Source organism: Ctenocephalides felis, unplaced genomic scaffold, assembly GCF_003426905.1.
Source record: "Ctenocephalides felis isolate EL2017-DRISC unplaced genomic scaffold, ASM342690v1 CF-g0.4_SCAFFOLD_01047, whole genome shotgun sequence".
Lineage (NCBI taxonomy): Eukaryota > Metazoa > Arthropoda > Insecta > Siphonaptera > Pulicidae > Ctenocephalides > Ctenocephalides felis.
The window spans coordinates 1-14,431 of NW_020537201.1; the positions used below are offsets into that span (position 1 = coordinate 1).

A 14,431-nucleotide genomic window follows, 5' to 3' on the forward strand; every position below is an offset into this window, starting at 1 on the left:
ACAATTGCTTTGTTGTAGCTGGTGATCTTGTAAAGTCAGTCATTGTAATTTTAACATAGTATAATCATTGTGTTCAATTTTGTTTTATTACTTCATACTGTTGTATTATCAAAATAACGTCGAAACGAACAAAACAAAGCACGGATCTGACAAAGAACGTACACACATATGTACATGTGTTGTGCGTATCTCAAAGAAGCTTCTAAACATGGACGCACGAGTAGCCAAGCGTCGCGAGTCGCAAAGGAGGGCTAGGTCTCCTGTGTTATCTCTTGATCGGTTTAGTATCTATCCAGTGTATGTGTTTTCAAACACACATCCGCCAAGATTACTAGTATTCTAGTGTATCATTTCGTCTTGTGCGTTCGAAAGCTATTTGGAGCAATTATTGATAATTATTTTGTTGTTAGGCTATGTCCATCAGCGGACACTGTGTTATCAAGTCTATATTGATCCAAAACCACTGCCACCTATATTGACCTTAGCAGCAGAAGTGATCTTATAGTTACTTTTGTAGGACTTATTTTTTAGAATTTTCGGGCTCGTAAACTGCTTGGGACAGCTTTATGTCAAGCAGTAGGGCCATCGGCTTTCACTTAAAGCATAGATAATGTTTCCCAGTGGAAATGTTCTTTTTCTGGCACTGCTGTATCCCATAATAAGTCATCAGTGTTGAAATTTGTAATAATAATTCATCAAAGAGAGAGAGAGAGGACAACCGTTGAGTTACTATCTATATATACTGTCTATATATAAAAAATATTTGGAGTAATTATTGATAATGATTTTGTTGCTTTTGCTATGTCCACATCAACAAACTCCACAGTATCCAAAATATATTGATCGTTAGAAGTAACGAAGTAAATTTAATATGTAGTATATTATTCTTAAGGTTTAATTAGAGGTATAAGCTTTTAATCCAGGTTTGATAACCTCCTGATATCAAGTAGTAGTGACATTGGTTTTTACTTCGAAATAAAGATGATATGTTTTTCAAGTGGCAATATTCCCTCCCCGGTATTCTTGCATCTTATAAACGACTATCAGTATTAGAATTGGTAATAATAAATTGAAAAGATATAGGACAACCATTGGGTTACCATCTATAAATACACATTTTTAAGGATGTCATTACAATAGCTTATTTGACTTGTTGGGTTTTGATTGCTTTACTAATAAATTAGTAAATTAGTAATGAGTGTACGAAATGGAAAAAAAAAAATTCTCATAAAATTCAATGATGTTAAAGAGTGAAAAAAATATCTTTACCGTAATTTAGGTTTATTGCAATCCGCTATATAATTAGTAGTTACATCTAATATATGCAAAAAATTAAAATAAGAAATGTAGATGGATGCTTTATATCGAATAAAAAAATACGAACCCGTATTACAAACAAATAGGAAGTTTGTGCTTTAATCATTTCCTTCACTTCTGTTCTTAAATGGATTAATATCCGCTATTATAATTGATCATATATGTTACTTCTGCGGTATAATTAAATTGCAGAAAAAGGACTATTATATTATTCATGAACATTATTCAAGTATATTACATGCATATTACTAAATTAATCCAAGTAACAATCATTCTACTTTTTTATTCAAGCAATTTGCAACTTCTATATTCAATTTAAATCTTATAAATATTTAATTAAATTTCCGTTACAACATTTCATTGAGTTGGAAGTTATAAGAATGCGCATAAACTCAACAATAAATAAAACTTAATTTTATCCAAGGTTATCATATCATTCCGGTTTTCGTAAAATTCAGACAGTTGAAAACGAGGAATAATAAAAGTCTGACAGTGTGATTTTCATAATACAGAGCACATAAGAAGTAAGTGGCGCTTCAGCAAAAATTTCCGCTGTAATAAGAGAACACGAAATGACAAAACCATGCTAGATGGGTAAAATGTAAATGGAATGCCAGAAGACATTCTAAATAGTATAATGATTTATATTTATCATAAAAGGAACTAAATATTTTCAAATATTGAAATTGGTTTTATCTAAATATTTATAGGGTAGAGCGGGGCTTAAAAGTCCGCGGGTAAAAAGAATTTTTACCCTAGCAGAGGTATAAACAAAAAGCAATAGTAAATAAAAAGTAGATGAAGTTGAAAGAAAAAACAATTTTGCAAGAGTTTAATTAAATAAATAGTCATTTAAAATCTGCTGATAAGTATTTATGACGCAGTACTAGATCAAGGTTATATACAGTGTTCTCTGTAAAATGTACACATGAAATTTATATTTTGCACTGATTGAATGGCGTAGCTATTATTTCGTAAAATCTCTTTCAAATTAAAAATAAGACATCTAGCCTGTTTGCATTCTGGTCGTCCCATGGGGTAAAAAAACAGGTGATAAGTTTTTGAGAAACAGGAAAAAACACATTCTATATTAGCTGGGAGTTCCACTGAACTGAGATAGTTGTTTGTTTTATATGTGTTATTCGTTGTGATATAATTGATTTTTTCACAATATAATTGCTCAAAGTCAAATTGGATCTTTGTGCCCCGCCCTTCCTCTATTTATCTGTGTATAATCGGCAATTACATTTATATTTGCATAATACTAATACGCACGTATCGACTTGCACCTTGTATTTTTAATATATTTTTTCTTTATTATATAGAGATATTTTTTTAATATTAGCAATCTAAATTAACAGTTGAAGTTTGTGTAATGTAAATCGTACTCAAATATTTTAGATCTTTCTAAAAAGTTTTGAAATTTTATTATTTTGCGCATTAGGAATGAAATGCAAATAATAAATAAACACAAATAAATAATAATAGCATAAGAAATAAATCAAAAATGAAATAATATAAATAAAAATAATTTAATAATAATACAAAAAAACAATTACCAATAAAAAATATAAATTTAAAATATTATACCACAACTCTAATTTATGTTTATAATAAAAACATTCGAAAACAACATAATCAAGACGTATTAACACATAATTTGAAATTATATTAATAATTTATATTATTAAAAATCAAAACTCTAAAATTAAAAATAATATACAAATAATGTAAAAAATAAATTACATACAAAAAATTATAAAATTAAAAATATTATGCTATGTCTATAATTTGTGCATATAGTAAAAAGAATTGGTCGAAAGCAACACAATAAAAAAAATACAAATAAAATAAAGAATAATAGTATAAGAAATAAATCACAAATTAAATAATATAAAATTAAAAATAATTTTGTGATAATATAAAAAATAAATTACCAATAAAAATATAAAATTAAAAATATTATACCACCAACTATTATTTGTGTTTATAATAAAAAAAAAAATTCGAAAACAACATATTCAAGACATCACTTGAAATTATATTAATAATTTATATTATTAAAAAATCAACACCCTAAAATTTAAAATAATATACAAATAATGTAAAAAATAAATTACGGATAAAAAATGATAAAATTAAAAATATTATCCTATGTCTATAATTTATGTATATAATAAAAAGAAATCGTCGAAAGCAACATGATGTTTTGAACACATTTTGAAATTATATTAGTAATCATAGCATTACAAAATCAACACCCACACTACTATAAGAAGAAAAAAATCCCGGTAATTTTTTCATAACTGTACACGCCACAAAAATGATGCATCGTCAATAATACACATATCCATATATTGTAGTTTGAGTTATGGCCGACGCGCGTATTTCGTTTGCCGATCAGTCGACCCTAAGCGTCGGCTAAGAAATGGCTCTCAGCCTAAATCGGGTGCTCCACCCACCTTTCAATCATCCCGTTTGTCGGCTGCGCTACCCTCGGTCTTTGTTCCCCACTCCGCAAGGCCACCATTATCTGCCTGTCCATTTCGTACTTAAAGAAAACGCTCACATAACAAATTCTGATAAGATTGCAGTATACTATGTTCAATGTCAAGATATCCAGACTGTGTAACGTTTGAGTTTGAGATAGGCTGGTTGTTACTGATAGACCGCGGTTGAGGCCAGTCGGGTTTATTGAATTATGTATTGTTATATTGTGGGATTGAAAAGATTATTATTTACAGGGGTAGGAAACAAATAACATATCTCTTTAAGAGGAAACTCTAAATTATTATTTTTCTATTCTAACTTTTTTTGCTTTTCATGTAACAATAGCTTATAAAATTTCATTATATCTTGACTGATTTTTTTAACCCTTTCGCTACGAGAATGTTTGAGGCACGCTTAGTGTCGCTGCTGTATGGAACGGCGTGTCCATTAGTAGAGCCATTGAACTGACCAGGTCTATATTTAATATTATTTAATATTTAATATATTTTAAGATATTTCTATCATTACAAATGAAAATGTGCTGACAAATTAAAATTGGGCTACTAATAAATTATAAATTACCATAAAAATTAGAATTACTAATAGTTTTACATAGAACATATCGTCCATGAACGACATCCGCACACACAGCACGTCATGCGTATGTGCGGCGACACTCATATTCAGAGACAGTCGAGGAGATGTCGTCTATGGACGACATTCGTAATGAGAGGGTTAATAAAACAAATTCAAAGAAGTTGCTTAACTGAACAATTTAATTAATAATATGTGACAATGCAATTATTAATGGCAGAGCCGACTCTGTCGATTTATATATTATTTACTATTTTTTGTCTATTGTAAAATATTTAGCATATAATGCAAAATTGTCATACGACATTGAAAGTTAGCCATTCTAAACACTGATTATATAATAATTAAATAATAATACTAATTATGTTATTTATGCGCTTCTGAAATTTCAAGGTTGGGAAGTTCCCATATGTTTCACATTATTTATTGTATTCGAACTCAGTTTTTTGTTTGCAATTTTTGCAAATAGTGATGTAGATAATGCGTCAAGTTTTTCTTGATGACATGATAAAAATTATTTATAAATCGAATTCCAAAATTATTTGATTAATTATTCATTTACTCTCACTTTGAACTTATAGATTATAATGTCATGTGGTTGTTGAAACTTAAATAGAAAAAACTAATTAAATTATTTCGAACCAAAAATCATATTTGAATAATTTTTAGAATTATGATACAGTGTTTACTTGTAATTTTTTCATACATATATAAATAATAGTACGAATAACTCGAAAATACATAATCCGAAATAAGGCTTGTTTTTGTTTATAAAAATGTGTCATTATCAATTATTTCTAGTAAAAAATAAAAAATAATAGTTTATTAGTAAATTATATACCAAACATTAAATTTAAATAAAAAATATCAAGTAAATAAATATTTAAAACATATTCTTATGCTAAATATAAAAAAATAAACTACTAAAACGAGTTGTATCTTTTATTTAATATTTGAACCCGGCTCTTTCTAAACGTTTGGGTATCTGAGCTCTTTGTTTTGATCTTGTTAGTTTCGACGGTATATATACAATTTCTAAATTCCTAGAAATCGTTACATGTAAATCCGTAACCAAAATGAGTTTTATCTATTGTTATAATACTTGCATCCAACTCTTTTGCAAGTGCTTGGAAAAACTCAAACATATGCAACTCAAACATATTATAAGATATATAAATCGACAGAGTCGGCTCTGCCATTAATAATCTGCACTGTCACTACTGCTTGACATCAAGCTGCTCGAGACGGATATCATGCCTCGCTTCTGATTCAATCCCATAGCTCTAACCACTTCCAAACGAGGAAAGCGAATTAAAACGAAATTTTTAAACTTCTTATCAGAATTATAAGATCTTATAAAAAAAAAACGATTCCATATCTGGATATCATTATCTTAATATATTGCCCATTATTTGCAAAACATAACAAAATGTTATAACAAATATACAATTTAAAGCACGTACTCGATAGTTCCAGTGGTGTGAATTATATTTCTAGAACTATGTGGAAGTTGTTGAATGTAAATTCGTACTAAAATAAGTTTTATCTGAATTCATTTTATTATTATTATTCAGCTCCATACGAAAAGCTTTGGGTACACTAAACACGTACTTGATAGTTTTAACAATGTAAATAAATTCCTAGAGCGATCTGAAATCTATTGAATGTTGAATAAGTACTGAAATAAGTTTTATCTGAATGTTTTACACAATTCAGGTCAGGTCAAGTTGTTGAATGTAAATCGTATTAAATTGAATTTATTTATTATTATTATCCAGCTCTTCACGAAAAGCTTGGGAGCCCCTGCTCTAATCCACGAACTTGATAGTTCCAACGATGTAAATTAAATTTCTAGAGCCATCTGTAAGTTGTTGAAAGCAAATTCGTAGCCGGCTGCCTGTCGTATACGCGAGCGCGTTTCACCTCGGACGCACTCAGTTCTTAGTTATGGTGTACGCTGATTCTGTTAGATGGCGAGCGACTTCGGGAGCACTGTTTGATATGCGTTCGTTGTGTTTGAATTGCATTGTATTTGCTTAACCGCATGTGCGTTGGGCAAACGTTTTTGATATATTGTCTTTATGCGGCCGCTTCTAATAGATATATCATGCATTATTGTTTACCGTGTCCGAATCATTCGGTCTGAATCATTCGTCGGCATTGACAATGTAATCCAAGAGCAAACAATTTCGAAATTAACATTTGGAATGTTGTCTCAATTATTTTACCTATAGTTTGTGCAATACTAGGAATTGTATATTGCGTATGATTAATATTTCGTACATATTGAATTAAATCATTTTCATTTAGATCTTAAAGAATTTGTTTTTCTATATTAGGAATTAATTTATAGAATATCGCCTGGCTTCACAGCAACCACTTGGAATTTGGCAGTTTTTAGTACCATTTTATATGAAAATCACTGCGTAATGCAGTTTTGCAATAACATTGGTCTATTTTACGGTAGAATTAGCCGGTTAATTAAATTTAAGCAGCACTACCCTTAATATTCATAATTAATAACACGATAATCGCAATGTTAGTCATATATGTCTGACGCTAAGAAGTTTTACATGAGTCATCAGACAAATATGTCTGACATACGCGATCTGGTAGAAGGAGAAGAAAAGTTAAAATAGAGCATTGTCAGTCGTGTATGCGTGACATAAAAAATATTTTTTTACGGAAATTTTGGCGATTTTTTTTTTATAAGTTAAGATTTCTTGACACAATTTTAATTAAACTATCTAATAAAGTTACCTTGGCCCATGTGATAATTTTTCTGATGTTATCGCGACGATTAATATGTTAATAAGGTAAAGTTTTTTAATGTCACATGACATAGAAACTACTAGATAGAATAGAAACTACTAGAATAAAAACTAGAATAAAAATGTTTTTTAATATCACATGAAATAGAAACTACTAGAATAAAAACCACCTATTTTGTATGTTATTTACCAAAAATTGATCAATACGTCGTAAATTAATAATGTAACACTATTTTTTATTTTTATTATCATTTGAACGGTGATCAGCATTAATTTTACGTCGTTTTTTATAGATGGCAACCCAAACAGTTGTCCCATCCCTATGTTATGATTTTTATTATTACAATTTCTGTAATAGAGATGAACTATTGATGCAGTGTGGACGGGAAAAAGCTATTTTCACTTGGAAAAATATTGCTATATATATTTTCAAGTGAAAACTGATGTCACTATTACTTGACATCAGGCTGCTCAAGTCGGGTATCAGACGTGGAATCTTTGATTCAAATCTCATAGCTCTAACCACTTACCCACGATAGAGCCAATTAAATTTAAATTGAAGTGCTCTTAATTTATGTAATTATTGGCTAAGGATTTCATAATGAAATTGAATAATTTTTGTAACATTTTGTTATTATTTGCAAATAATTGGTCAATATATGATAATCGTTTTTTTTATAATACTGAATGTTTTTTTCTAGTAGTTTAAATTTAATGGACTTTTCCGTTTGTGAGTGGTTAGAGCTATGGGATTTAAATTCGAACCCAGGCTTAATTTCCGTCTCGAGCAGCTTGATGTCAAGCAGTAGTAACATTGGTTCTCACTTGATACGATAATCGTTTTTTTATAAGATTTTATAACTCTGAATGTGTTTTTCTAGTAGTTTAAATTTAATTGGTTTTCCCGTTTGTGAGTGGTTAGAGCTATGGGATTTGAATCAGAACCCAGACTCTATATCCGTCTCGAGCAGCTTGATGTCAAGCAGTAGTGACATTGGTTCCCACTTGCAAATATGTATAACAATGTTTTCAAGTAAATATAGCACTTGCATAGCTAAAGCAATAAAAATGTATCACTATTACAGAAATTGTAATAATAAATTTCATAGTAAAAGCGGAGCTATGAATGGCAGCATCAAAAATTAATAACTCTCCATTCCTCATCATCATCAAATTCATCAATCCATGTTGCCCTGATATTGGTTTATATGCACTTCCCGAAAAATGTGCAATCTGACTAAACGTTCATTATATAAACACAAATGTTCGCCGTTCCGAGCGATAGCAGCAACGCGGTGTAATCGCGAATGATGGAAACCATTCATCAATGTTTAGTAATCAATAGCGGTTTCACTTCAGGGTAAAATTTACAGTGACGTGCCAGCGCAATATTGATATTCGACAATGGGGTGGTGGGTCGATCACACATACCGCGCGTTCCCGATTTCTGTGTGTTAGTAATGGACATTTGTTATTATTTGTTCCCTGTTGCAGACCTAGTGGAATGATTCTTTCTCGATGAATATCTGGGGCAGGGCTTGAAAACATTTTGAAACGTTATTAGAAATATAAGTACCTATATAACAAATGACAAAATATTGTGCAACTAACATGCTAACTTTCAATTGCTAATTAACTATTAGCATTTGTTATTGTTAAAAGATTAGCTGACATTATGATTATTTTATCAACCATATAAAAATCGTATGATTCCAAGCTTATAGGACCCTATAACCAATGCAAAAATAACCCTCCTGTTGATTGTGATGATATGACCGAATACTATCATTTAATAAACATCCTACATCTGAAATATTGACCACTTTTAGGATAATCATATGTAATCTTGATATGCATACGCCAAGAGAACGGTTATCCAGTGTTTATTGTTTTTATCGAATTTTGAAAGTGCTTTTCCCCTATACCGAGAAAAAAGATTTTTTTCTGATTTGCAATGATCGATGTTTTACCTTATGTCATTCGAAACACGTATAATAATTGTCGTATTAAATTGTATTTTGAAATATTACCTCAGCATTATTATTTTATCCGACAATTCGCTCCTTACTTTCAATCATCATATTATGAAATATCTTTTATTACAAGTATTCAATAACGAGTATGATTATAGCAATAGAGTATTATTAAATAAAATTGCATCTATTTATTAGCTTAATATATCACTTTGGAGTTCTCATGAAATGCGTCTTGAATTGATGTGCAATAGTTGTTCGTACATTACATGTATGAATGTAGCAAACTTGATTACCGGTCTTGTTATTAACATTGTAGCGATTCCAGCTAATTGTATAATGACATGTGTTACTGATTTAGGGCGTCATTAATACAACGACACCTTTGTAAACACCGACGATGCTATGTTGAAGGAACTCGAGAGATGTTGAATTGAATAATGTTTACTATATTACTAACTATGGGAATCAGTGAATCAGGCCTTAGTGCTATATATGGTCGTAAATTAATTGTAGTGTCTATTTATGGCAAATCTATGTTCTTAAATATATTCTCAAATATTTTTGTTATTCTTAGTCTTATGCAAACGGAAAGTGTTTTTAACACTTTATATATATTGTAGTATTAACTTTTTGAAGATTCTTTTATGATAGAAAATTAACCTCTATTTTCTTTTGTTGCAGGTTAGTGGTATACCGATACAATCAGTTCGAAGAAGTTATTGCAAAAAAGTGATAAGTTGAAGTGATATTGCTAGTGTAAAGTAAAAGCTGTGTTTTTTGTGCGTTTGGTGCATTTCTCCGGAGGGCGGTGTTACAACAATCAAGGACGCTGTCCCTAGAATCGAATTGGGTTCCGCGGGAGCCCGAGGAGGATACAACAGTGGTGGCCATGGGCACTAACAACTGCGACAGTATGAGTTCGTACTTCGCGAACTCATACATGCCGGATTTGCGGAACGGCGGCGGCGTCGTGCCGTTAGTGGAGCACGCGCCGCATCATCAACACTACGGAGCAACTGCCCAAGTTGGTGGAGGAGACATAGCCGGTGGCGATCCGAATAACTGCGATCCCACGGCTGTCGGATTACGGCAGGGTATTCCCGCTCACCACTATGGACCGCCGTCTGGTGCTGGACAGCAGCCAGCCCAAGGCATGCCTTACCCGCGCTTTCCGCCCTACGATCGCATGGACATTCGGAGTGCGGCGTACTATGGAGCGCAACAGCAGCAGATGGTGGATGGCGGTGAGGATACCGACCCGATAGTCCTGGTCAATGGGTCATGCAAATGGTCATCAAACGCCTGTTGTATATGCAAGCTGTAAATTGCAAGCGGCTGCAGTAGCCCAAGGTGGTGTACTGGGAAGCCATGGTAGTCCTCCGCTAGAACAACAACATCAAGCGCATCATATGCAACAGCAGCAACACCAAGCGCATCAAGCGCATCATATGCAACAGCAAGCACATCACATGCAACAGCAACCGCCCATGCACCAGCCGCCGCCTCAGCAACATATGATGTACGGCGGCGTACAAGGACTCAGTCCACAGCATCAAACGCATCAGCAACCTATGCATCAAGCAGCGCAGCAGCAACCGCCCAGTAATACTGCAGCCTCCCTCCCTAGTCCGTTGTATCCTTGGATGCGCAGTCAATTCGGTGAGTGTTTTTTTTAAATATAGATTTTTATATCATATCCCATATTTAAGAAGTTCTTAGAATAACAGCGCTTATAATTACGATAATTACAACCCAAAATATTTAATTACGTACATTATACAAATATTTGCGGTGTAAAATGTTCAAAATGAAATTTTTGCCTGAATTGAAGAGAATGTAAAATCCTATCCAATGAAACCCGGGGAATCTTATAAATGATTGAATATAATTTATCTACCTGAAAATCACCATTTTTGATGTTTAGAATCTAATTAGTAAGATCGAGAATGGCGTTATAATTGATCTATTCCTAAGCTCGAGAAGGTAAGTAATTATTTCTATCTGACCGTAACATGGCTTGATTTATTTCAACGGCGCGGACGCATATTTTTAAGCATGGGTAGAATCGAATCGAAATGTAAATACAACGGATACATCAATATAGATGAAAGAGCCGTCAACGGTCTTGGCTTCGCTAGCGCATTTCTCGTGGATCTTATTTTCTTAGCCGATTCTCAACATTTCATACGATTGTATTATGTAAACTTACGGGCGTACCCAGTATTTATTTAGGCGTGTTATTTTATAATTTGCACGAATTTGTTCCATTTCAGAAAGAAAACGAGGGCGCCAAACGTACACGCGTTACCAGACGCTGGAATTGGAGAAAGAGTTCCACTTCAATAAATACCTGACGCGACGGCGACGCATCGAAATCGCGCACGCCCTGTGTCTCACCGAAAGGCAGATTAAGATTTGGTTCCAAAACAGAAGGATGAAATGGAAGAAGGAAAACAAGACCAAGGGCGAGCCAGGATCAGGTGACGGAGGCGACGATATTACGCCACCCTCATCTCCACAATAAACAGTATTCTGCGTGTCAACGTGTTACAAAACAAAACTTATTACGACAGATCAATACGCGGAATAACATTTTTAGCAAAAATATAAAACCACAATGACCTCTTAAATACCTAATTTCAAAATATTTACCTATATAATTTAATATTTCTACAATCTTAATTCCAAGACATGCTTGCACACGAATTAGATTTTTGTTTCACAATGAATATAACTTTGTAATATAATAATGTATCTCCCGGTGACGATTCGAGTGGAACTCATATGTATAGTTTATTTATTTAAAAAATCTTAGAACTGTGTGCCGGTTAATCGGCGTGTGAAATAGAATTTAGCGATAATATATAATATAGATAAATAATATTTAATCGATTGACTGAACAAATGGACTAGATGTGAAGAAATTTAGCTGCGTAACTAACAGGCCAGTGATGAGAGTGCAATGTATACGACGTTTAAATTGATTTTCTCGTTATGAAATTTTTAATTCGCGTTGTGCTGTTTTTAATAACTGTGCTTAAAGCGGCGGTTGCAATCGCGAAGGTGCATCGGTGGTGAATGGTGAAGTTCAGTGCGTAATCAGGAGTCAACCAAAGGTGCATTTGACGGACTATGCTTTTCTTCGCAAGCTGTTTGAGATTGGAATCTAACCAGAGCTGCTCTAAAGCTTATGCCCACAACGACTATGTTACCAAAGTTATATAAGTAGTTATAACTTAAGTTGTTTTACAAAACCGTATGTGGACATGTGGAACATAAATTCAGATTTGATAAATGTATTTTTGTAATAGTTGTATCATACCAATATACGTAAAAAGTACACATTATATTATATAGTAATTATTGGCTTTTTCCATACGAATACCTAACTGTTCAGGTTTCAAAATGAAAATAAAAAAATGGAAAATTAAACGAAATACGTAAAATAAAACCGCCCGAATGATTATTTTCAAGTTAAGGATCACACACAAAAATGTAAAGTATACGTATTTTAATATTAAATTATAACATAAATTGTAGAAAATAAATTATAAAATATATTAATTGAATATTTAGATATATAATACCCAAAATATTTATAAACCTTTAGATCTTTACTGTAACAAAATATTAATATTTATAATGAATAAAAAGGAAAATATAATATATTAGTGAACAGGTTGAACCGTACGTACATGATTCGAGATATCGCTTATTTTCCTAATTGAAACATTTTAAATATAACGAACTTATTTTTTATTGGCATATTTTGCAAAAATTCAGGGGTCAATTCACACGGAAAACTGACCGTAACATTTCTTTGCTATGGCAACGCTTTGTCACGCTTCTTTCTTCATATAAATTGGTAGTAAATACAGTTAAAATGCCGCACATCAGAAAAATGCAGTTCTGATAATATTTTTTCAAGGTTTGTCTATTTTCTAGGTTTGGTTTTACCTGACTGCATAGCAAATACATAGAATTTTTACAGTTTTTACAACCAATTAATACGAAGAAGGAGCGCAACATTGCGTTGCTATAACAACGCTATGTTACGATCTATTTTATCGGATAATTGGCCCCTTAAATCATGTATATGTAATATGTAGACGTATGTAACTGGTTGCTAATTCAATTAAAATTTAAAAGTGATACTCTCGAGACATATACGAATGGTTCCAAATGTGTACGTTTATGTGTGTACATGCGGATTTCTTCTTTATTAGGCGTTAAGACGAGTACATTTGTGAGCATTATTTAATTTAATAAAATGTTTTCTGATACTACTAACAGTTTTGTTGAACGTACTAAAATTTAAATAATTGTTAATTATAGATTTGAGTTTGTATATTTAGATTTACCTGTAGCTTAATCTAGCTTAAAAATTTGATTCACAAAGACAACGCTGATTTGTATATGTTGAGCTATTATTAATGCGTAACATATTTCTTACTAAAATTAGTACATTCCTTTAATATAAATCGTACTATTAACTGTTGATTGGTTCACGGAAGTTATTTTATAACAAAGGACAAAGACAAAATTGCACATATTAGCAATTATTATTGTAAATATTTATTAATTTTGCTAAATTATTTCAACAAAACTGTTTTAGCGGCGGTATCGTTTTGACATAGGCGAGTTTAGATTTACCATACAAACACAAAAAATATTTTGTTTGGATTAGCGTAGCGTACTCATCATACTAGATTTTTAATAAAAAGCGCATAATTTAATTTCTACATCAAAGATGCACCACTTTTGTATATTAAATTGTTCAAAGTACATATTTTTGAAAAATATTTGATCAAAATATTCCACATGGCATTGTTTTGATTTCGATTTGCCGATTTTAGTTTGCTCGTATTTATTATATTTAATATAACTATGTATAGTTTAATGGTGGTTAGAGTTAATTTAAGTAAATATTATTTAACAATAGACGTGTGATTCTGAATACGAGAAGACTAAAATTAGCAAATCGAAACAAATAATTTTTAACAAATGCAGTTGGAGTTACCGGTCAATTTGTCGTAAAATAGACCAATGTTATGGCAAGGCAATGTTACGCTGCGTTTTTCATACAAAATGGTACTAAAAACTGACAAAATGCTATGTGCGTTTTACATATAAAATCTAACTTCACTCATATCCTATGATACATCAGAAAGATGCACTAATGATAGGATTTTTTTTGACTGTTGTACATTTTCTAGGTTTTTTTTATCTAAAACGCTTGACCATTAGTAGTACCATTACTAGTACCATTTTATATGAAAAAAC

At 31.7% G+C, this 14,431-nt stretch overlaps 1 pseudogene; it reads left to right on the forward strand.

The window, feature by feature from the left end:
• The first annotated feature begins 10,061 nt into the window (after positions 1–10,061).
• On the forward strand, positions 10,062–11,755 carry LOC113365484 (annotated as a pseudogene).
• Positions 11,756–14,431: the final 2,676 nt, after the last annotated feature.